General features: G+C 29.1%; 1 protein-coding gene across 4 annotated transcripts in view; it reads right to left on the bottom strand.

The window, feature by feature from the left end:
• LOC124423105 (protein kinase C and casein kinase substrate in neurons protein 1) overlaps positions 1-26,259 on the bottom strand; it is a 46,018-nt gene extending 19,759 nt beyond the window's left edge. For 2 of the 4 annotated variants that reach the window (XM_046960492.1, XM_046960493.1), the window contains exon 1: positions 25,967-26,258. The gene's annotated coding sequence lies outside the window, so the exon portion shown is untranslated. Of the gene's footprint in view, positions 1-25,966 lie in introns of all 4 variants that reach the window. The other 2 variants (XM_046960495.1, XM_046960494.1) reach the window with 2 other exon arrangements.
• Positions 26,260-26,628: the final 369 nt, after the last annotated feature.

Here is a 26,628-nt window from a genome sequence, read left to right as displayed (position 1 = left end):
GAGAGAGAGAGAGAGAGAGAGAGAGAGAGAGAGAGAGAGAGAGAACTATTAAAATACTCCAAGGAAATGAACAGTTTCTACTTATCAGTAATAACTGTACCTGATTCATATACGGTAAAGAAATATAAGGAAAACGATTTAAACCATTCAATGGTCGATTCACGACTGAACGTCTCTCTTCTAAACCCGTAGTTACCTATCTATTCCGTAACGAAACGGAACGACGTTTGTCGTGACAACTTTGAACAACCCGTTAATTGTCCCTCACGATTCTGTTACCGCTTCGGGCGCTGAATTAAGATCGTTACGACGAGACACGACTTTGTTTTAACACTTAAGTAAATTCCAATGAATTTATTTATTTGTTTAATTTCTTTTTTCTTTTTCTTTTTCTTTTTCTTTTTTTTTATTTTTTTTTTCATTTCGTTCGAATTCTTATCGTAATCTATTGTTCACGAAACAACGGAAAAATTTGAAATTTCGAAGTAAACGACGAAATTAACAATCATTAATTATTATTCGTTTAACTCTAATTTGTACCTATGAGATATAGAACATCACAGACTTTAATTTTGACAATTAAAACAATTTGCGCCTTGCATGATTCGTGATTTTTTTTTTTATAATGACAGAATGGGAAATGCATTTTCAAATCTACCGATTATTATTTCCGAGACTTTAAAGAATATGCAGTATTTTTTTTCTTTTTTTTTCTTTGGGGGGGGGGGGGGGTGGGTCAAAATTATTCATTTTGTACGAATGACAGGTGTCGTTCGAAGTGTCCGAAGTATGGGACATTCCAATTGGCGTAACTTGAAATTATTTTGACGTATGTAGAATTAGGATTAAATAACGGAATCAAGAGGAATTTTGACCTTTGATAATTAGAGATTATGCAATTGCACCTGGATTGATTTTCCGGTGAAAGGCGCTAAATTCACGTTTAATCCCAATGGGCTTTCACTGGTATGACACTTGTGGCCCTTGTTACTGTTGTTGTTGTTGTTGTTGTTGTTGTTGTAGTTGTTGTTGTTATTATTGTACGATCATTGGCAGTTTAATCCTCGGGAAAAGATTACGAATGTATTTACTGCGCATTCAAGATATTATCATCGGTTAGAAACGTGTAACCAACTATTATAACGTGAACGATTGCGTGAAAGCTATTACCAGTGGGGGGATCTATTTATACGAATGATTATTCTTATGCAGAGAACACGCAATGTTCGATAACGAATAAATGATGAATCAATATTATTTTGTTTTTTTTTCTCTTTTTTTCACAGCATGCATAAGTTCACACATACACACACACACACACACATACACACACACACGCGTTAGCGATTCCATGCGGAACTAGAGTGTCGAGAAATCGTCGAAGGTCATTTTACGAAAGGTCATACAAAAAAAAAAAAAAAAAAAGGAAAAGAAAAAAAAATGAAAAAAAAATTATATTACTTGCGTAACTTTGTAAAACTTATTTACACGCAATATACGCGTAATATTTAAATTGTGTTAATGAGTCGACCAGGTGTTCGAGAAGGTACGTCTTCTTGTTCGTAAGTACGCGCATACGTATGTACCTAAGTATGTATGTATGTATGTATGTATGTATAAATCGGTCAAGGTCCTTCGAGGACTCCTCCTCAAGCGACACGCCGTTCACGAAAGGAGTGCGGGCGTCAATGAAAGGCCTTTTAAGAATTAAATCGAACGTCCACAGGCAGTCACGCGACCTGCCTGCGTGCATACGATTGCTAACTCAAAAGAGAAACTTGTTATATTTGACTTTAATGTCGTTGATGAGACACACGTATTTATATATATATATATATATTTGAAAATTTTTCCTTCGTAATAAATCAGCTTATGTTATTTGTCGTTCTATATAAGAGCAATGAAAGTTCCTTTGTTCGGATTATTCGAAGCCTTTTAAATTCGTTACTATAAGTATTTATAAAGCTCATTGATTTTGCGGTAATGCAATTGATCGAATTGTCCTAATTGCTTTCGTGTTAACTATCATCGGATATAAAATAAATTATTGGAAAAAGAATCAATTCATTCTCGTTGCTCGCGGCTCGGTGTCAATTCGTTCTTCTTTTTTTTTTTTTTTTATTATCTTTTTTATTTTTATTTTTATTTTATTTTGTTCTTTTTTTAATTATTTTCTTTATATATATATACATATATACACACACACACACACACACATATATATATATATGAAGAATTTAATTTCATTATTGCATCTATATCGATCTGATAATATTTCTAAGTAATTTATTGTGCTATTATAAATTGGACAAGTAGGGATTATGAAATAGATTGAAACAGATACGTTTCTTGTCTACGTGGATTTAATCATTAAACGTGGTTTCAAAGAGCTTGGCTTCTTCTCTGGTCAAGAAGACTTGATGGATGGAGAGAGAGAGAGAGAGAGAGAGAGAGAGAGAGAGAGAGAGAGGCCGTATCGGTGTCAAATCCTATTACAAATCTAACGATAATCATATTGTACGCAATAATGCAATAGAAAGAGAATAACTTTGACTCGAACAAGAAATTCTTTATAATATTAATATACAACGTGTACGGTAAAAATTATATCTTGTAAATAATTTCTCGTTTGGTTCAATCCTTATCCTCCACCCTTCTCCAATAATCCACCCATCCACCCACCCATACAATCTTATTCTTTGAATTTTCAACTTCGCGAAACTCTGTACTATATTCGTATATTCATAGACGATCCATGCAAACTCAGTCTGATCAACTTAATGAGGATGTACTCCGTCTGCGTGGCAAGCGCAAATTACGGTAACGCTTGGATATGAGTATTGTAAGTGGTCATTACTATTAATGTTATATCCGAGTTAGTTGGCATATACATTTTTGAATCGAACGTATAAACGTCATAAGATCAATTAATTCAATACGGAAGAAAAAGTTAATATTAAATCCGGCTTTTAACACTTTTGTGATTAAGTGGGTTAAAAATTGTCCGATCTTTTGCTTAGCATTTTATGCATGGTGCACTGATTAAAATATATTTTAATTAATTTCGTAAGTAAATTCAATTTGAAAAATTGAAGTTACACATAGTCATACGATTTAATATTTTATTTTAAATTTATCATTATAAGTTTTCCCATTTTTTTTTTTTTTTATATTAAAAAAAAAGAAAGAAAAAAAAATTCAATGCAACTTCTTTAAAATCCTATGTTTCAAAAAGTTAACAAAATAAGAAGGATTGAGAGAGAGAGAGAGAGAGAGAGAGAGAGAGAGAGAGAGAGAGAGAGAGAGAGAGAGAGAGAGAGAGAGAGAGAGAGAGAGAGAGAGAGAGAGAGAGAAAGAAAGAAATACAAAGATATACAGTCTCGGCCTTGTTATTATTATTTCACTGTGTTGTTTTAAAGCGTCGTGTCGGCCTTTAATTTGCCACCCTTTTTTTCTAGTACCATATCGTTCGTCCGTCCCTACGTCATCTCGTTTCTCTTTCAAGTGATAACTCTAGACGAACACGAGCTTCTCTAATTAGCGTTCTCGCTTTCAAAACTTTTGTTCCTTGCGTTATAGGAAGCCCTCCCTCTCCACCCCCATCCCCGCCGCCGCCGGTTTTAACAAGTCCATCGATTCTTTTCTCTCACTCGCGTTGTCTATTATGACGAACGTAAAAAAAAAAAGAAAAAGAAAAAAAAAACAAAAAGAAAATGGCGAATAAGAGCTGAAGTTGAACGGTTTCGAGACATTCGATCATCTGACATTTTCTTTTTCAATAAGACGACGGACGACGTGACAAGAGCGGTCGCGTGCTATGTACAAAGAGTACATACATACATACATACATACATACATACATACATACATACATACATACATACATACATACATACATACATACATATATATATACATACGCACGCATGCACACACATACTCGTAAATATCCTAGGTACCTACAATACATGCACATACTTTCTGTTCACTCTCTTCTCTCTGTATCCGTTGCAACTCGCATTGCACAATTAATTGCAATCAGCGTAGCGTTTCTCGTTACCACGAAGCGAGTTTTTCTGTCGAGGAAAACGCGAACGCGGTAGTAGTCCCTCGTGGCGGATGGACGCGAGATAATCTAACGTTTCTTTTATGGTCCGACATAATATCACGAGCTAACGTTTAACACGCCTATATAAAATATTATTTATCATATATATATCTATATATATATGTGTGTGTGTGTGTGTGTGTGTGTGTGTGTATGATAATATGATATGAAATGATTGATGAAATCATTGATTTATGAATTTCGATGATTTATGATTTATTAAATCATCATATACGAGTTGAATTATGACAAGAATCTTTGTTCAGATCACATAGATCGTAATGTAACGTTATATTTCGATTGATATCTCGCGAATAACAATTGTATTGATTATTAGATTCATTGAATTATTTTTTGATTTTCTTTGTAATTTATTTGTTTTCTTTTTAACTTTCTTGATTATTACAATTTCGAAAAGAATTTTCAGATAGAATTTTTTTTAAATCAAACACGACGATTTATTTTGAACGTTCCCACGAACTGTTCCCCTCCAAAATCCATGTCGAAGGACAAGGAAAGTTGTCTGGCTCGAAGAAAGCACATTGGAGAATAAAGGAAAGACGTGAAGGCGTTTGCATGATCGCATACGTGTACACGTATGTATGTATGTATGTATGTATGCATGCATGTATGTATGTATATGTATGTGTGTATTCACACAGCACGTTACGCATCTACGCACAGGTTGGTTGATATCATTATATCTTAGGGCAGGTAGAATCCTGGACCGGTTTTCTGACTATCTAGGGGTCTCTTTCTAACTCTATCTATTGCGAGAGAGAAAGAGAAAAAAAAGAGAGAGAGAGAGAGAGAGAGTAAGAGAGGGAGAGATCAAAGACCTAAATAAACAGATAGAGATATCGAAAGATCTGAATCAAACGATTTTGTCGTATTGACAGAAATATTATTCCCGATACAACGTATTAATATATATATATATATATATTAATTCGTAATACTTAACATGATCATTTAAAATTGATGAAATATTTCACAAAGAAATTCACATCGTGAAAAGAAAGAGAAAGGATCCTCGAGGAATAGCAAAGAGAAGATGAAAATAATTGGACAAAATTGGCGGGCGTGACGCGAGCATCGTCTGGCGTCTTAATTGCATTCATGAACGTTTGAGACAGCTCGTTGATGGGAGAGCGAGAAGAAGGAAGAAAAGGATTAGCCTTTTATTATAGACGATTAGCAAGCTTTCTTTCCCTTCGAAATGTTTGTGCCTTTGCAAGCTAGTAGGGTTTTACAAAATGTTCTTTTTTTTTTTTTTCTTATTCTTTTAACAGACGTTTCCTCTTCTTTCTTATCTCTCTCTCTCTCTCTCTCTCTCTCTCTTTCTTCCTCTCCCACTATCTCCTTCTCTTTCTCTCTCCCTCTCTTTCCTTTATTTTTTTTCTTTCGAGACAAAAATAGAGTGTAACGTCACGATGACACAATGTTCGCCTTTTGATTTTCACGACTAACGTCAAGAAAAAGCAACATGTATGCTCGAGTTTATATGCTTCTAAAGTTGATCGAATCTCCTTCGATCAACCTTATCTTTCTTTAATAATACCAAAAATGTAATACGTAATATCGAATTCCTTTTTTTTTTTTTTTTTTTTTTTTTTAAGAAAGTAATAAATCAATAAATATAAATAAACATATTCTATTATTAGGAGTTTTCTTTCTTTCTTTTTTTTTTTTTTTTTCTAAGACCAATCATTTTGAATGGTTTTCGGTAAAAGTAGCTTCTCATCTTTAACTGTTGGTAGTTCTAGCGTTAAGAAATAATCTTACCAGACAAAGTATTATATGCATGCATGCACGCATGTAAGTACATATATCTATGTATTTATGAAGGTATGTATGTATGTATGTATGTATGTATGTATGCATGTATGTATGTATGTATGTATGTATGTATGTATGAATGAATGTATGTATGAATGAATGTATGTATCTATGTGATGTATCTATGTATCGTGAAACGGAAGTTACCCGTTGGATCGTCTCTTCGTGAAACGAAGATGCACGGAGAAAACAAAAAAAAAAAAAAAGAAAAGAAAAAAAGAAAAAGAAAAGAAAAAAGAAACAAGACATATCGGTGCTCTCCGTAAACGGATTAACCTTATGCGGGCCAACGGGCCTTCTTGAGACTCGATGGGATAGCTATAAGAGGAGGAGGGGAGATCGAATCCTTTTGCGGGATACCATGGCTCATTTGTTGCATAAAACGGAACTCGAGGTCCATAAACGGCCTTCGACACAGCGACGGCATGCGATCGACCCCCAGGGAATGATAGGAGAAAAAAAAAAATGAAAGAGAATCCTATACGAGAGCTATCCATTTCCAGTAGACGTTCTGACCCGCATTTTCTTGGATACTGAAGGTTCTCGATTACACGATAACATCGAGAATTTACTTTGTTATTCTTTGTATGTATTTTTTTTTTTTTACAGAATTATGATCCATAGTCGCAAAGAAATTTTAATTATATTCTAATTTTACATTTGAGTTTATTACTTAAGTATTTATTATTGTTTTACTTATGACAAATGTAACTACGTTCAACAAATTTATATATATATATATATATATATAATCATTATCATCGTCATCATCATTATATTAAAAATAATAATATTATTATTATTATTATTTATTTATTATTATTATTATTATTTTGTTATTTTATGTATGTATTTTTGCAGAATGACGATCCATAGTCGCAAAGACATTTTAAATACATTCTAATTTTACATTTGAGTTTATTACTTAAGTAATATTGTTTTACTTATGACAAATGTAACTATGTTCAACAAATTTATATATATATATATATATATATATATATATATATATATATAATCATTATCATCGTCATCATCATTATATTAAAAATAATAATATTATTATTATATATTCTTTATTATTATTATTACTATTATTATTATTATTATTATTTATAGTACATTCATTTATTTATTATTATTATATATATATTATCGAATAAACAAAAAGTTAGATATAATTTACGAGTTTTTCATAATTTTCATCCACTTCATAATTATAGAGATATTTAGATCTTTGCGTTTGAGTGTAATAAAAAATATTTTTCTATTATTTTTCCGAAATATTTGCTTTGTTATAACGTAAATATTTTAAGTAATTATGAATTTTTAACGAGTACAATATAAAAATATGTATTTTTTAACATTTTCATATTCAATTGACATATATCGCATGAAGTTGAAATAATTGAATTTTTGTTCGTGTACGATCTTCCTTTATCCTTGAATGAAAGATCTAATAAAATTAATTTTATTTCAACCACCATCAAAATAAACAAAAACAAAATTATATTTATCGATCAACTTTGCAAATTCATTAAATAGGTGTGTTAAAAAACTTTTCTCTTAAATCCTTTCACATTGTTAAAGTATAAATAATTCTGTGCTATAAAATATAAATCGTAAAATACAATTTTTTTAAATATTTTATCCATTGTCCATAATTATTGTGTTATATTTATCGTCGACATTTTATTCATCGGTGTTCTGTCGGCATTTTGATATAAAAACTTTCGAGATTTTCGTGAATGTGTATGGAAAGAAAAACAAAAAAGAAAAAAAAAAAAACAACAGAAATAGAAGCTCCGATTTATACGATAGAAGACGAACAAATTCGTCGTTCTGACGAATTACACGCACGATTTCTATCGTCGAACGGAAGAGAGAAAATTGTTGAAATTGTCGGTCCCTTCTTTTATAGTTGTGACCGCTTGAATACGCATAGCCGTAATTGCCTTGTGCGAGAACTTGAATAGGACGAAACGAACGACTATATCAGTGAGCATCTATCTTTCTCTCTTTCGCGATTAACCTATTGTGGAATATTGTCGAAAGAGAAATAGGTCATCGATTCTAGATAGTTAAATTGGTATTCTAAAATCGAGGTCAACTTCGAATCGGTATTTTTAATGGTATTGGTGCTACCTAACAGACATACATATTGTATAATCATGCAAGGGCGTGTGCAACTGCATTATGGTATTTTCTATCTACATTCCTACGTACACATGTAGATTCAAATGTCATTTTATTTCGAGACAAAAAAAAAAAAGAAAAAAGAAAAGAAAAAAAAAAAGAAGACGATGTAGATCGTTTGATCTAATATAAAAAGAAAAAAAGAAAAAAAAAAGAACTATGAAATAACGAGGTTTAAATACATACACATTCTATTTCTTGATTTATTTTTTAAATATATTATATATCGATTTAGTTTAGTTCTATACTTTTATTTCAATTTCCAATACTAATTCTTCCCTCGATGAAAGAAATGGAGATTGATCATCTAATCTTATAAAGATACGTTATTGATACTGATAATAACGATAAGTATAATAATGATGTAAAACATAAGTAGCTATTATCTATCTTTTAGAAAACAATGTTCTATTCGTTCGTATATAACTTTAATAATTTATGAAAAGTATGATCATCCGATATATGCGCTATTTTATGAACTATCTTACTAATTGGTGCAAGTATGTTAGACCTTCATATCATTTCGTATGTCAGCCGAGGAAGTATGTATCTATGTCTATGTATGTATGTATGTATGTATGTATGTATGTATGTATGTATGTATGTTACAGAAACGTATCGAGGTCAACCAAAGCGTACGCATTGTTATCGGTTATAAGACAAAGTTATGCGTCAGGTTTAACGAATGCAAATCGATTCTTGTATTTCTAAAAAAAAAAAAAAAAAAAAAAAAAAAAAGAAAATATAATGATCGTTCGAATTTTCTATGAATCATCGCGTTAGAATCTCGTACGTCCTTTAGGAAAAAAAAAGAAAAAAAAAATCTATTTATAATCCTATTAAAAAAAAAAATCTATAAAATAAAATTTTTCAAAGATAAAAACATTGTTCGAGATTTTATCGATCGTGATAATGTGCAAAGCTTTCGAAGCAACGCAATTTCTCTCTCTCTCTCTCTCTCTCTCTCTCTCTCTCTTTCCAATTTGTTGTATCTTATCGTAAGCAAATCTTTAAATGTAATGTCGAAGAAAACGCATCGTAGAAAATAGATAAGAAAAATCGATAAGAAAATACGATTTGTTCATCGTGAGATAAATCGAAATACCTTTTATTATATTCAATTAAAATATTATTAAGGATATTATTGTAGTTTGGTAAATCATAGTTATTAATCTAAAGAAAGATAAATTATATTAATTTATATTAATACATACGTTTTTCGTAAAAGTTTAATTAAGTCGAAACGGACGAATTCGATTTTCATTTTCTTTTTTCTTTTTTTTCTCTTTTTCTTTTTTTCTTTTTTTTTTTTTTTTTTTGTATGCTTGAACAAATCATTCGCGAGATATCTAATATATATTAATAGTGTGGATCCTCGGAATAATTTAAAAATAAACGGATCGTTTCTACAACACTTTTATTGCGTATTTTCAGATATACAAATTCTTATAATACGAACTCACTCGATCGACGTCAATGTACAGACATGTGTATTTGCTCGATGTAAAATTTAATATAGGACAAATCGTGATTTGATGGTACATTTTGTTTTTCGTCTTTTTTTTTTTTTTTTTTTTTTTTTTTTTGAAGCTTCAAAATACATCGTAAATTTACACAACGATATCCAAAGTAAAAAAAAAATATATATATATATATATAAAATAATTAAATAAATAAATAAAAATAAGAAAGAAAGAAAAACGTTTTCAATTCACTCGAATTATTTGTATAAAATGTGTACCATGACTCAAGAAAAAAAAAAAAAAAAAAAAAAAAAGAAAAGAAAAAAAAAATTTCATCATGAAATGAATATTTATGTACGTTAGTATTCGCCTGATTTTTTAACACTTTTTGTAAAAATTTTTCGCTTGAAATGTTTTCCATTAGATTTTGAATTCATTGAAATTAGATTCTTCCTAAATTCATTGAACTATAATTAATGATTGTACTAGATAATTGAATTAATTTTATTTAACGTTATTTTTGGTATCTCTGTCACTATAATCTTTTTATTAATTGCTAGTGAGCTTTTTTTTATAATTTTTCGTTTGTATTTTCTTTAATTACACGAGACACGTGTTATTCCACTTTTTGAGGTTCATTTAAAAAAGCGTATAATAAACAACATTCGTCATTAAAAATGATTAAAGGAAGAAATATCAAAAAAAAAAAATCGATCATCTTTGTAAATAATCGGATTTAAGTCGTAAGAACGTAACAAAATATAATTTTATTATGATGGTTCAATTATCTCCAGAAAAAAATCGAATCGTCTAATCTGAAATTTAAAAAAAATGTTATGATTCATTCGTATTTTTTTTTTTGTTTTTATTATTTTTTTTTGATAATACATTTTTATCACAATATCTCATCGCACGAATATAAATATAATCTTTAAATAATATTACCCTTAGTGCACATCCCAAAATAATTTCTAATTGTACGCTCTAGACACTTTGAACAGCTGTCAAATGAATAATTTAGAAAAAAAAAAAGAAAAAAATCCTGTATATTCTTTGAAGTCTCAAAAATAATAATCAGTAAGTTTCAAAACGCATTTCCAATTCTGTCATTATAAAAAAAAAAATTCACGCAATCATGCAATGCGCAAATTATTTAAATTGAGCTGAAAGTTGATCTGGGTTGTCTTATATCTCACAGGCACAATTAAGGGCTAAAGAAGAAACATACAATTTTTGAAATTATTTACAAATAAATAATATTATTACAAATAAATTTACATAATTTCTTAATTGAAAACAAAGCAATGTTACATTTCGTAACATTACATTAATAATCGTCAGTTCATAGAATTGCAAAAATTTGAAAATATTTACCGTTTATATTTATGAAATAATAAATCAAGCGATTTTAATCGTAGAATCATTTTATACGAAATTATTCTAATAATGGCGAAATATATATCCATTCTCTTTTGTGATTATTTACTCTTGTATATAATATTGAACGTTTCAATTTCCATTGATGTGCATCGATTCACCGATAATCTTTAGTATCGCGCACTTCACATAACCGATAAATATATATGATTATATATATCTATATATATATACATGATCATATACATATATATGTTTGGTTTTAATGAGAGCTCTGCGTACGTGTAACCAATAAATTCACGCATGATCATCTATTGTAATAAATGCAAATAATATCGCGGATGAGTTCTATAATTATTTTATATTAATTTTTGATGTTACGCGTATTGTAAGTTTAGAAAATATTTGTACGCTGATTAATATGAAATAAATGAACTTTGTGAAATTATAGTTTATTAATTAATTTTTGTTTTTTTTTGTTTTTTTTTTTTTTGTTTTTTTTTTACGATGATACATATTATATTTTCGCAAATCTTTAGAGTGGATATACAAAAAAAAAAAATAAATAAAAAAAAATAAATAAAATTAGTTTGTATAATTTACAAAATTAGCAAGAAAAAGCAAAAATTCGGAAATATGAAAGCAATAATAAATATTCGTACTTAGATTCTTATTTATTTAGATTTGTTTAATTTAGAACATTTATGGGATGTACTTGGAACGTAAAATTAGAAAATATAAGATTTCTTGTAAAGAAGAAATAAAAAAAAAAAAAAAAAAAAAAAATGCTCTCACGGTGGAATGGACTAAGATACCATTCAGTGTTACATCGAATTTAATTAATTCATTAGCTCAAAAGAATTCTTGCAATTTTAAAGTCAAAAGGAAATTCTACGAAGTATTAATTATCCGTTTAATTTAATTTTTTTTTTGTCGTCAGATTAATTCAAATTACGTCTTTTTGATGAATTTTCAAAAAATTCAACAATTATACGAATACTTGTTTGCTTTTATATTTCTATCCTTTTTTTTTTTATACAAACAGTTAATTTCTTTTTTTTTTTTTTTTTTTTGACTATGTCCACTCTAGAAATTTGCGAAAATATGTTTATAAATAATATTAGTTAACAAATTAAAATTTTATGAAGTCTCATTTCAAGTTGATTAATGTACGAATACTTTCTACATTCATTGTAAATACAAAAACAATTCTTTCCTTTACTTCCTTTCTCTCTCTCTCTCTCTCTCTCTCTCTCTCTCTCTCTCTCTCTCTCTCTTTTTATACACTTTCAACTAAATAAAAATCTACAAGTAAAAATTCAGACGAATTTAATCTTTTCTTTGAAATTCGTAATAGTCGAAGTTATTTATTGAGAAATTATTAAAGAAAAAAAAAAAAAAAAAAAAAAGAAAAAAAGAAAAAAAACGATAATGTGAACGAAACATGAACCGCTCTCACTCACTTGCCAAATCGATGATTAACCCCATAAAATCATAAAGTGGAGTAAAGGTGATGAAATAATATAAATTGCTTTTTAAAATTCCCTTTAACACTTTGAGGCAGACGATTTTAAAGAAAATAAAAAACCCAAGTTGCACGGAATTTTTTTTTAATATGTATTTTTCTTTTTTGCTGAATGGAATACTTTCTTCTTCTTTTTGTTTTGTTTTAATATAAAGAAATGAAAGAACTTAATGAAAAACTTCAAAAAAAAAAAAAAAAAAAAAAAAAAAAAAAAAAAAAAAAAAATATTAAACCGCATGACTATGAGTAAAATTACAATCTTTCCGAGTTGGATTAAAATATATCTCAGCATGCATAAAAAAAAAAGGTTAAGCAAAAGATGGGACATTTTTTTTGTTATAATTCACCTAATCCCAAAAGAAAATTTAACATTAAAATACAAATTCAAATAAACGTTGTATAATATGTATATAAATGCAAATTTAGCGTCTATCTGAACGACATATAAAGTGAATCAGATGAAATAATCTTAGAATAATCGTTATTATTGAAATAAATTATTTTTTCTTCCAAAAAAAAAAAAAAAAAAAAAATAAAAAAATAAAAAATAAAAAATTGTTATCATTTAATGATATCAAATAACGAAAATTAAGGAAAATTTATTATGAGTATAAGAAGTGAAGCATCTTTGACACTTACATTTAAAAAAAAAAAAAAAAAAAAAAAAAAAAAAAAAAAAAAAAAAAAAAGAAAAAGATTAAAAAGCGGATTTAATCGATTTGGTTTATGAACGGCACGTATGTAGGTTAAAATCAATTCATAAATGTATAAATATGACGAAAAAGAAGAAAACTACGTTCGTAATTCATGCTAACGGGCAACCGGGAAAAGAAAGCAGCCGTAAGTATCGTTTCACTTGCTAAGAGAAGACGAACTGGCGGCTGCCGCGTTTATCGAGATTTCTCGACGAAAGTAAAGGAGAGTTCGACCGTTCTCTGTCTCTACGTGTTACAATTCGAGACCGATGGAAACTCAATCTGGATTCGAGTCGATCAGTCGACTACGAGTTCTCGCTTTGAATACGAGAACATCTTTCGAAGGTGGATGAACTCGATCGACTTTCAGCTTGCGAATAATCCATTCGAAAGCTTCTATGAGATTCATACTGCGTAAAGGGGAAAAAAAAAAAAGACAAAAAAAATAAAGTGATATTGAAAATTTCAAAAGATACGTCCTTTCACTGAAAATCTATCCGCAAAAATTTTGTATTTGTATGTTTTCTCTCTCTCTCTCTCTCTCACTCTCTTTTTTTTTATTTTAAAACTTTCGATGAAATAAAAATCATTCAAAACAATAAAATTCAGACGAATTTAATTTTTCCCATTGAAATTCGTAAAAATAGAAGTTATTTTTTGAGAAATTATTTAGAAAAAAAAAAAAAAAGAAAATAAAAGAAAAAAAAGAAAAAAATTAGAAATATGAACCGTTCATTAGTTAAATCGATTAACTTCATAAAACAAAAAATGAAGGGAATCTAATGAAATAATATAAATCGCTTCTGTTAATATTATCTTTAAAATATAAATTCCAATATATTGTACATTGTAGAAGTTATAAATGCAGATATAGCTTTCATCTAAACGACATATGAAGTGAGAGTGTCTTAGAATAATCTATATTATAGAAATAAATTATTTTTCCTTCGATCTGCCAAAAAAAAAGAAAAAGAAAGAAAAAAAAAAAAAAGAAAAAAGAAAAATCATTGTCATTTAATAATATTAAATAACTTAGGGAAATTAGGGAAATTTATTATGAATATAAAAAATGAGAACTCCATCAAAATTCATCGATATGACAAATAAAAACTGCTCATATTTCGATTCATTTCATTCATTCGTTTTACCAAATAATTTCTCAAGAAATAGCTTCGAATTTCTATGAAAAATTAATTCCGTTTGAATTTTAACTTTTTGAACGATTTGATTGCTATGACATTTAAATTTAAGTAAATTAAAAAAAAAAATATATATATATATATATATATATATGTACATTATGATAGCTATTCAAATGGATTGGAACATTTTAATTACCATTAAAAAATTGACTATTCTATATTGTATAATCAATTATATAAGTAATTGAATTATATTATATAATTAATATCATGTTATACATATACATATATACATACATACATATATATATATATATATATATATATATATATATATATATATATAAATTACAATGAGCTTTATTAACAAATTCTATTACATTAAATGACTCGACCAATTAGTTAATAATTTTTTCTCTAATATATCCGTAAAATTTATTACACAACGATGTTCCTCGAAGGATAAAGGAAAGGAAAAATTTCACGATTTCGTAGACGTAATTGTCATCGTTAGAAACACGGAAGTATTAATGAGAAGGAATGTTTGTTTTCCGGTACGATTAATATTAAAGAATAAGAATGTACGTACGTACGTTTGTCCCGCTCTCACCCCCCCCCACCACCGTGTACCCTCCCTTACCCCGTAGAATTAAATTATTCTTTTATTTCTCACAAATATATTTCTAATCCCTTTCGTAAAACTTTCTTAGGATAATCCCTCTGGGTTTTATCCGGATAAAATCTTTGAGAGGCCTTGAATGGTTCCGTTGGTAACACCCACTCATAGAAACGATCGAAGACAATACGAGGATAGATAGCATGACGTTACTACAATCGTTCGTATGCAACGTTTTATCGATTCTACCTTACAAGAGACAATTGTGAGAGAAAAGAAGACGGAGAAAAACAGAGAGAAAGAGAAAGAGAGAGAAAGGATTTTAATGAGAAACACACGAAGAAGAAGAAGAAGAAGAAGAAGAAGAAGAAGACTTTTCTTATTCTATCGTTAGTTCACGCGGGAGAAATCATTCGTACGAAAGTTGTACGATTTAAAGGGGGTCGTGCGACGAGTTCACTTTCGAGAGAGCCACTCTAACAGAATGCAAATACATGAACGAGTAGGAACGTCTCCTGACATCCTCCTTCTCTTGGTTCCCCTTCTTAAACTCTTCTTCGCTTGTACAATCACGAAGAACGCGCATATTATGCAGGAGACGTTACGAGGTCCCTTACTACTGTCAGTCACTGTTAGTGTTAAACAGTCTCGTAGAATGAGTCAGAGATCAACGAGAATAATTCATAAAGAAAAATTGTCCTTAAGTGAACAAAATAGATGGATCGATATAGTTAAGGTATCACTGCTCTTTTTGTCTCAGGTTTTTATTTTTTTTTTTTTTTTTTCTTTTTTTTTTCTATTCTTTTTTTATTTTTATTTTTTTTTTTATTTTATTTTTCTTTTATGCCTTTCTTTTCTTCTCTTTCTTTTTTGTTTTCCTTTTTTTTCTTTTTTTTTTTCTTTTTCTGTTCTTTCCTCGCTCTCTCGACTAGAAAGCCAACGGGGAGATTGGCCTCTCGACATTCGAAACCACTGGAATCTCGTGATGAAAATGAATATACGTCCGCATACGTTTTTCGAAGTTGAAAGAAATATACAGGTATTGTATGTTAAATTTTTTTATTTAAAAAATTTTTGTAAATTCCTCGTATAGAAGAGATATACGATTTCATTTTGCGGTAAAAGTCTGATCCCGATTTTTATCATTTATCAATGATCTTGTTTCACGAATTATAGATCAATATTAGAATTTAATGAAATTATTAATTAATCGAACAATGGCGACGAAGTTCTTCGAAGAATTATAAAATAAAGAAAGATAGAGAGAGAAGTTATTTTCATTAATTTCTTCGAGAAATTATATTTTTATATATTATTTCCAAGATAAATATAAAGATTTTATAATATAAGGATATATAAATAATGATAACATTATAAGGATAAATATAAAGATATGTATAAAAATAAATATAAAGATGATTATAAAGATAAGTATAAAGATTGCTTTTTTTTTTTTTTCCTATCTAAATAAACGTAGAACATATAAGCGACTGCCTCTATTACAGGAAAAAGTTTTTAAGGCTTATGACGACAACGACGACGAAGAAAAAGAAGGAAAAGAAGAAGAAAAAAAAGAAAAAGAAGAAGAAGAACGTGAATAGAAAAACTAGAATAGCCACCAAGAGTTTCTACATATTCACCCATATTCACCCTCCTGCCCTACAAAGGCTCCGGATGTAAAAAAGAGCCTGATATCGATTTCTTTCTCCAAGGTCTTACCTCGAAATATTTTGTCGTCAAGTCGTGCCAAAAGTTAGGACTGATAAAATAAGAAACAGAATGCCGGTCGTGAATTAAAAGCAAATGAAAAAAAAATGAGAAAAAGAAAAGAGAACAAGAAAAAATAATTCTAATTCGACTTTCAAGCATGAAAAATCTAAAATCTAATCGTTCAATGATATCGTGAATATGATTCAATAGTTTAAAAATATTTAATACTTCGTTAATCGCATCAACGTACGATTATTATCTGAAACAACTGCATTAAGAAATAATGATAAAGAATAGATTGGAAATATTCAAGAATAGTTCGTAAATATTCAATTTTTCAAAAGAATCCTTTGTGAGCTGTAGACAAAAAAAAACAGGAGAAAAAAAGATAAGAAAAAAAAAAAGAACGAATAGATGAATTAATAAATAAAAAGATGAGAAAAAAGAACGAATAGATGAATTAATGAATAAAAAGATAAGCAAAAAGAACGAATAGATGAATGAATGAATAAAAAGATGAGAAAAAAGAACGAATAGATGAATGAATGAATAAAAGATAAAAAAGAATGAATAGATGAATGAATAAAAAGATGAAAAAAGAATGAATGGATGAATGAATGAAGAAAAGGATGAAAAAGAATGAATGGATGGATGAATAAAAAGATGGGGGAAGAATGAATGGATGAATGAATAAAAAAAATAAAAAAGAACGAATAGATGATTGAATGAATAAAAAGATAAAAAAGAATGAATAGATGAATGAATAAAAGGATAAGAGGAAAAGAACGAATAGATGAATGAATGAATAAAAAGATAAGGGAAAAAAGAACGAATAGATGAATGAATGAATGAAAAAGAAGAAGATTATTGATTCGCTCTTATTTATCTATCGATTCTTTCAACGACAAAGACGTTCTTTCATTCGACGGCTTTTCCTGAAAACGTGTAGGAGATAACGCGTGGGTGTATTTTCGTGTTCCCATCGGACATTTAATTTCCTGGATTCCTCGTCAAAAGTCATATCCTTGAAAATGGCTGACTATGGTTGTAATATACCTATCGATCGGTAAGAATACCATTACAATGTGTAAAGCTTCACATTACGTGGTATTTATATGTGTCACTCTCTCTCTCTCCCTCTCTCTCTCTCTCTCTCTCTTTCTCTCTCTTTGAGCACGTGCACATATGTGTGTGTATGCGTACGTGTGTGTATATATATGTGTATCTGTGTGCTTGTAAGATAGATAATAACCGTATACCCCACGTAATAGTCACGATGTGGGTCGTTTGAATCACGTTGATAACGACATTCCTATGCTGTGCTAAATCTAAAAGAGTTGGTGCTAATTCTCTAACGATTCTCTAATGATCAGATAGTCCGTTAAATGCATATATATATATATATATATATATATATATATATTTATTTATGTGTATATGTATGTGGGTGTATATATATATATATATATATATAAAATGCATATACACGTACTGCATTAAGAAAGTAAAAGAACGAACGTTAGATAGTTTGATTCGTTAGATTGTCAGATCGTTCGCGGGAAGGGGAGTGGGGGGGGGGGAGTTTCTCTTACATGGAGGTATCGTCGATTTAATTGCAATTGGAAATTTCGCATGAACGATCAAACATATCATTATATACAATTGCTCGGCAGTTCGAATATTCAAGGTGCAAAGAAATGATATTAAAGTCATGCGCACCGCGTGCAAATGTGAAGGAGGAGGAGAAGGAGGACAAGGAGGACGAAGAGGAGGAGGAGGAGGAGACGAAAGAGGACGATAAATGTTGGTTGCACTTGCTCGCGAAACTTAACGATGCGTAAATCCGCGAGAAAAGAAGGTAGATGAGAAGAAAAAGGCCATCAGCTCTCTCTCTCTCTCTCTCTCTCTCTCTTTCTCTTTCTCTTTTTCTCTCTCTCTCTCTAATCGGGAATTTGAAATTTCTGATACGATAAAAAGACCACATTGATAATCGTATATTTAAGAAATCACGAATTAAGAACGTCGAGGTAGAGAATGATTTTAATTCGTACAATTTTTTTTTTTTAATGAAATTGTCATACAATCGAAAATCATTAATTGGAATTGTTGCAAATGACGATAGAATTTCTTACGAAAGTTCTTAAATATAGATTAATTCGTATTCTTCGTTCATATTTTTAATTCCTTCTTTCTCGTGGAAAAATAATATCATGTGATTTTTATTTCCAAGAGAATCATTCTGTTGTATTTAACATTGAGACCGGAAATGACAATCGGCGAAATTACGGTGTCATCTTCAAATGATCGTACGTAAAAAGTAACTAGAGGCATCCTTTCACTTTGCACGTTTCCTGGGACATTTCTAACTTTTATCTCAGAAACAAACGGAAATCTTTAACACGTATATAATCTTAATCAAGGATATGTGAATAGAGGTATAAATACATACATACATACATACACAAATACATACACACATACATCATATATATATATACATACATGTGTACATGTATACATATATGTATCAAAAAAAAAAAAAATATATATATATATAGATAAAAATCGCATTATGAATGACGATCCCGAAATATTGCATGTTCTAATATATTCTTGGAAAGAGAAAACTCGATATTAAAGATTGACTCTATCGCCATTGCAATCCAATTTTTATTGTTACAAAATAACGATAATCGTACTTTTTATTTACTTTCCATAACTGAGAGACAGAGAGAGTGTGTGTGAGAGAGAGAGAGAGAGAGAGAAAGTAGGATCGATCGAAAGGCTTGTTCGTTTGAAGTCGCCGACATAACCAAGGGATGTTTGGAATTTTATCGAGAATTCAACCTATGTGCGTTTAGTGTATGTATGTGTATGTATATATATATATATATATATATGTATATGTAGGTGTATGTACGTAAGTGTCCCCTCTCTTTTCTCTTTCTCTCGTAATAAGTTAAAAGAAAAGTTAAAAGCGAGTTAAAAGAAAATACCCGTTTCTATTTAATTGTCTAACGTGATACGCGTCAATGATCGCTAACCAGACATCTTGAAGATCGGATCTCAACTCTAGATCCTATAATCTTAGCTAAGCTTGACTCATACTCGAGAAATTTTCTACGAAATATTATTCACGTACAGACACGTAAATAAAAAGAAAGAAAGAAAGAAAGAAAGATAGAGAGTGAGAGAGATAGAGAGAGAGAGAGAGAGAGAGAGAGAGAGAGAGAGATAGAGAGATAGAGAGAGACAGAGAAAGAGAGAGAGTTAGAGTTTATATAGACGTTGCAACTCATTTGAAAGGAGAAAAAAAAAACAGAAAGTCTAAAAATAAATACAAAAGAACAGCAATGACCACATGATATATCCGTTATGTGTAGAGCTCACTAATTACAAATGATAAAAAAAGAAAAGAAAAGAAAAAAAAAAACGAAGAGCATCCTTGAATGCCTTAACACTTTCCACAACTTATTATCCTCCTGTTCGAGTTCGCTAAGGAATAAATTTATAATCATCAGTTTCTCTCGTAAACACGTTCATTATATTTATGATCATGGATCTCTCTCTCTCTCTCTCTCTCTCTCTCTCTCTCTCTCTCTTCTTTCCTTCACAATTTGTTACATTTAAAGATGTGACGTTCTTTACTTTTCATTTATACTAGATAAAATTTTAAGATAAGATTTATACTAGAGAGAGAGAGAGAGAGAGAGAGAGAGGGAGAGAGAGCGAAATCAAAAGACAAAAAAGAAAAAGAACAGTTTAAAAAAAGCTAACAAACAAACGAAATAAAATACGATATTATTGGAGTAAAAAAAAAAAAAAAAAAACAAAAAGAAAAAAGGAAAATATTTGAAAATAAAACAACGACGACTAATACTATTCTTGACCTTTTAGATTGTTAGTTTAACGATAATGCGAGTTTCTAAGAATTAGATCTTAATGACTAACGAAAACGATAGTATTCGATTAGATGAAATCGTACAATAGATAGATACGTAAGTATTTACTACCCATGACCTTTCAATCACGCATATACAATATAAACATATACACCTTTCTGCCCAACCACCCTCTCTCACTCTATCATCTCTCTCACTCTCCTTCCATTCGTAAAGCTTTGTATCAATATTGGCAAAGTCTTATAACAATAACGAATGACGTCTTCTAATCTTCTCCTCTAAACGTACAACAAAATGTTAACGAAACTCAATCGTACTATCATTCCTTTTCTTTTCGATTCTAAATATGGATTCTTGTAAATGTCTGACTTAGATCGTCGCTATCGTTGGAAAAATCGTTGAAAAATTCAACGGATATTATAAGGAAATCGAGGACACGTTAGGTACGTAAGAGAGTTTCTATAGTGAGAGAGAGAGAGAGAGAGAGAGAGAGAGAAAGAGAGAAAAAAGAAAAGGAAAAAAGAAAAAATTGTATTCATTAAAGTCATGAGAGAAAAATCACCTAGCAATGCGTAAACTCCAATGACGATGAATTAATTTAATCCAATTCTTTGCGTAATAAACGCGTCTTTGTCATCAACAGGTTGACGAATATATATATATATATATATACACATATATATGGATATATGGATATATCTCTATTGTACTCGTGGATATACTTTGTTCACAATATCTTTCTTTTTTTTTTTTCTTTTTCCCCCAGATAACTTTTAATAACCCGTTTGCATTAGTAACATTATATACCTGTATTTTTTTCGAATGACGAACGAAACGAATTTGTTATATAACGTAACGTTCATAAGATTTCATCGACTATTTGTAATAAATATATTATAATGAAATATTATTATTGTTTATTTCCGTAAAAAAAAAAATTTGTTCTTGTTGTTTTCTTTTTTTTTTTTTTTTTATTATCCTTTTTTCATCTTTTTTTTTCTCTTTTTCTTCAATACAATTTAAATAATAAGCCATATTTGGAAAGTATCGAAAAAAAAGTTTCCGTAAAAAGAAATTTGTTCTTGTTTTCTTTTTTCATCTTTTTTTTTCTTTTTCAATATAATTTAAATAATAAGCCACATTTGGAAAGTATCTTTTTTTACGTAAATTTGATTGATTGATTGATTGATTGATTGATTGATTGATTGATTGATTGATTGATTGATTTATTTCTTTTCTTTTCTTTTTTTTTTTTTTATTTAGATATATTCTAAATCTTTTAAAAATCCATCTTTGCAATATTAAGTTTTTTTCTATACAGTTTGATAAATATTTCATCTATGTAATATTAGATTTTATAGAAATGTTATCGTCTTCCACTCGTCTTCGAACGTGTTAGGCAAACCCTTAATGAACCTAATATTACGTAGCTAGATTTAAGAGGTACAATTTCTTCTTGTATGTACGTACAAAAATAAAAATTTTTTTCTTCTCGAAAAACAATACTTCATTCAAGTTTATAAAGATTTATATAGTAAAGTAAAAAAGAAACAAAAAAAAAAAAAAAATAAAATAAGATGTGAATTGTTTCTTTTTTAATACGTTCTATTAAAATTCAATGAGATCTTAAAGTTTATTTATGTGTATAAAAATAAAAGGATTCTTCTTTTTCGGAAAATAATGTTTTATTCAAGTTTATTAACATTTATGTAGTAAAATAGAAAAAAAATGGAAAGAAATGGTGTGAATTTTTTATACTTTCTTTTAAAATTCAACAAGTTCTTTCTTAATCTTTTTAATACCCTTCTTAAATAACTTAATTTTTTTTTAAATATAATTTAAACACATGCAATGTTGTTTTATTTTTGATTTTATTATATTTATAAATATAATAAAAATAAGTTTTTTTTTTTTCTTTCTTTTATGTAAAACTATATACATTTTATGATAATAAAAATAATGAAACAAAAAAGAAAGAAAACGTATGTCTTCATTGTTAAGAGAAATATATTAATTTTAATAGATATCTCAATAATCGTATATTTTTTCAAAAAATTTTAATAAGACTGATAATTCTTTTCAAGAATGGTAAACTTTCTGAGGTTACTATAAGGATTAAGGGATTAAAGTTTATTTATAATTTATAGTTGTTATATTCATTAGTTTGTAGTTTAATTATATTTATAGCTGTATTTATAGTTTGCAGTTTAATTATATTTATAGTTGTTTTTAAATGTTTATATATTAAAATAAAAAAAGGATTAATTTTTTATAAATTCCATTAAAATTCAGCAAGATCTTATAGGATTAAAGTTTATTTATATGTGCAAAAATATAAGTTTTTTATATGTATATATATATATATATATATATTTCTCGAGAAATAGGGTTTCATTCAAGTTTAGAAAAAATTTATGTAGTAAAAAAGAAAAGAAAAAAGAACATGAATTCTTTATACATTCTTCCAAAATTCAATGAGATCTTTGGGGATTAAAGTTTTTATATGTGAAAAAATATAAGCTTTTTTTTCCTCAAGAAATAGTATTTCATTCAAGTTTAGGAACATTTATGTAGTAAGAAAGAAAAGAAAAAAAGACATGAATTATTTATACGTTCTTTCAAAAATCAATGAGATCTTAAAGGATTAAAGTTCTTATATGTGCAAAAATATAAGTTTCCTTTCATATATAGTGTTTCATTCAAGTTTAGAAACAAAAAATAAATAAATAAATAAAAAGAAAAGAAGTAAAAACAAAAAAAGAAAAACAAAAAGAAGATGAAGCCGATTGATTAGAGGTTATGTAATAACGCCATTTTATTAAACATATATGACAATATATTCGATTATTAAATATACATACATACATTCATTTTATACTTATTCATTTTATTTCATAGAATTTTTATCGTATTTTATTATATATATATATATATATATATATATATATATATTTTGATTGTGTATATATGTATACTAAGTACTTTACGTGTTGGTAAGAAAATACTTTTATGTAGCAAAAAAAAAAAAAAAAAACGAAAAATAACCATGTGAAATTTTTATACGTTCTTGAAAAATGCAACGAGGAGATCTTAAGAGATTTAAAAAGTTTATTCGGAAAAACTAAAGACACACTGTATATGCACGTACCGCACGTAAAAGTGGATAGAGGAGAGATTCTCGCGCGTGCACACCATTGCATTCGTGGAAGACAAGATAGCACGTAGCGCAACCGAGGTGGAATTGGCAATGGCAGAATAGCTTAGGAGAGAGAGAGAGAAAGAGAGAGAGGAGAGAATACGGTGAGAGCAGAACCGAAACTTGGACACTCGCCAATACAGAATACAACATCCGAACGAGCGAACGCGAGAACTTTGTACCTTCCAAGTTCCCTGACTTACGAATCGAGTTTGTAAACCTTTTCGATGTAACTCAATGATGACTAAACTGAATATTTAAATGTCTCATTTCTAGTTATGTATTATATATATATATATATATTTGTTTACGTATTTATCCATCTGATATTCGATCATGTGAAACGAAAATTCCTTTTTCTTTTTTTTTGTCTACCGATGACTTTTGTATGTATATACGTATTTGTATGTATATGTGTGTATATGTGTGTTTGTGTGTTTGCGTACGCATATGTGTCAGCACAATATCTCTATTATTATTTAAAAGTAAAAAAAAATGTTCTTTTATTTTATATTTATCTATACACATTATCGTTAGACACTTACCAACAAAATTATGTATCCAACGGTGTAACAAGAATAACTATGCAATATTATTCGTTACGTTAATACGCATACATGTTAAAATGAAAAGTAAATGAAATTACGTGTTGTGCATTTTTCCTATTCTATTTAAACGAACAGAGGAATGCCGCGCTACGCAAAGGTATTTTCTTACCAACACGTAAAATTCTTATATATATATATATATATATATATATATATATATAATCAAATACGATAAAAATATTATGAAATAGAATGAATAGATATAAAATGAATGTACGTTTGTACATTTAATAATTGAATATAACGATTGTCATATGTGTTTAATAAAATGGCGTTATTACATAACCTCTAATCGATCGACTTTATTTTTCTTTTCTTTTTTTTTTTTTTCATTTATAAGATACAATCTCAAAAAGAAAAAAAATTCAGTTCCCATGTCGTACATAGTATATACCAAAAAACGAAAGTGTACGAGAGATCGGGAGACAGATAGAATGCAACAGATAAACGTGATCTACGGATTCGATATTGGATCTAACGATAGAACGAGAGATCGATGGTAAAATTATTGACCAGGCTCGTCACAGTTTTCGTTCGGTTCTATGTACATTCAGGGTCACTTAGGTTAGACAAAATCTTTACGATGTGGCAACCAACGAACGAACGAACGTACGACAGACAACGAGGACTACCTGTTAAAACGAGAGAGAGAGAGAGAGAGAGAGAGAGAGAGAGAGAGAGAGAGAAAGGCAAAGAGTTTTAAAAACTTTTCGTTCAACGTTAAAACGAAACTAGTTACGCGTTAAGGTTCAATAAATCTCTTAAAATTTAACAAATTACAATTTTATTTGTATCGTAATTCTTTTTTTTTTTTTTTTTTTTACAATACTACGATTCTAAACCGAGAAAGAAAAAAGAACATATAAAAAAAAAAGAAAAGAAAAAAAAAAAAAAGAAAGAAAATGTTTGGTATCTAAACATCGATCGTTCTCGTTTCGTTGGAAGAGAGAACACGCGGAAATGTTTTTCAAATTCTTTACCCGTGAACATCGCTGCGCGTCGTGTTCTACGTAATCACCGCTAACCTCGGTCAACTCGACTGGGATTTTACGTAAACAGATTCTAAGCAGAAAGCATTAAAAAGTCAACATGCCAAATATATATATATATATATATATATATATATATATATATATATATATCGAGAACAAGAGATATATTACTAAGCTTTCCTTCTTTTTTTTCCTCTCTCTCTCTCTCTTTCTTTTCTTTTCTTTTCTTTTACTAACGAGAATCTATCATTGTATTTAATATCTTGAAGAATATTTATCCTTAGAGGAATAATATCGTTGAAAGAAAATAAATGTAATTCGATCGTGATTCGCCACGATGCGTGTCGTATATACTATATATTTCTTTTCTCTTTCGTCGTCATATATGCACCGATGCATGGCAAATTATGTAGAATTCATCGAGGTGCTGTCAAAAGGATACAATACACATACACACATATATATATATATGTATGTATGTATGTATATATGTATGTATATACATAGGAACAATTCGATCCATGTAATTGTCCTTTAAACGCACACATTATAACGTTAGATTTTCTCGTATTTCCTTCTGTCTCGTTCTTTACTTACTCGAAAGTAATTCCTCGAGGCTAAACGATCTTTCTTCTTCGTAAGCCGATATTCTTTCGAAGCGTCTTCCAATACTTAATCTAAATTGTAACCACGTGTCCGAAATGAAACCAATCACGCACTTGTACACTACTCACTGAACTCACGAACGATCCCAAGACCGGCTGACACTTCTCCGTCGCGCGTATTTTATAGCAATGGAATCCGTCGTAATCGCGTCGCGCCTTCTCTCAAGAAACGGTACAAGCGCTCATGTCGCTCCTTCACGAAATGAGTTACCAGCTTCCCTCTCTGATCGGCTCCGATGGGCGTGGTTTATCTGCCGTCAACGACCGACTACCTACGAACAATTCCGAACGGGTTTATACTAGACGGCGCTATCGTAATCGACAATTATTCGACGCCATCTTGATAACTAACCTAGCGCGAAATTTTAAAATATTTTTATCTTTGAACTAAAACTACAAATATGTTACACATTTATGTATCTTGAAATGATAAAATTATATTGCGCTTTAAGTTATTTATTACGTATAGTTTTTTCTTTTTCTTTTTCCATGTTACATTTTAATATCAGATTCGTACCGTGTAATGACTTGTACAAAAGTATTATTTGATAATGTTACAACTTTTTTTTTTTTTTGTAATTTATAAGTAAGTAA

The sequence above is a fragment of the Vespa crabro genome, chromosome 3, assembly GCF_910589235.1.
Source record: "Vespa crabro chromosome 3, iyVesCrab1.2, whole genome shotgun sequence".
Lineage (NCBI taxonomy): Eukaryota > Metazoa > Arthropoda > Insecta > Hymenoptera > Vespidae > Vespa > Vespa crabro.
This window is presented reverse-complemented; position numbering and strand designations above follow the sequence as displayed.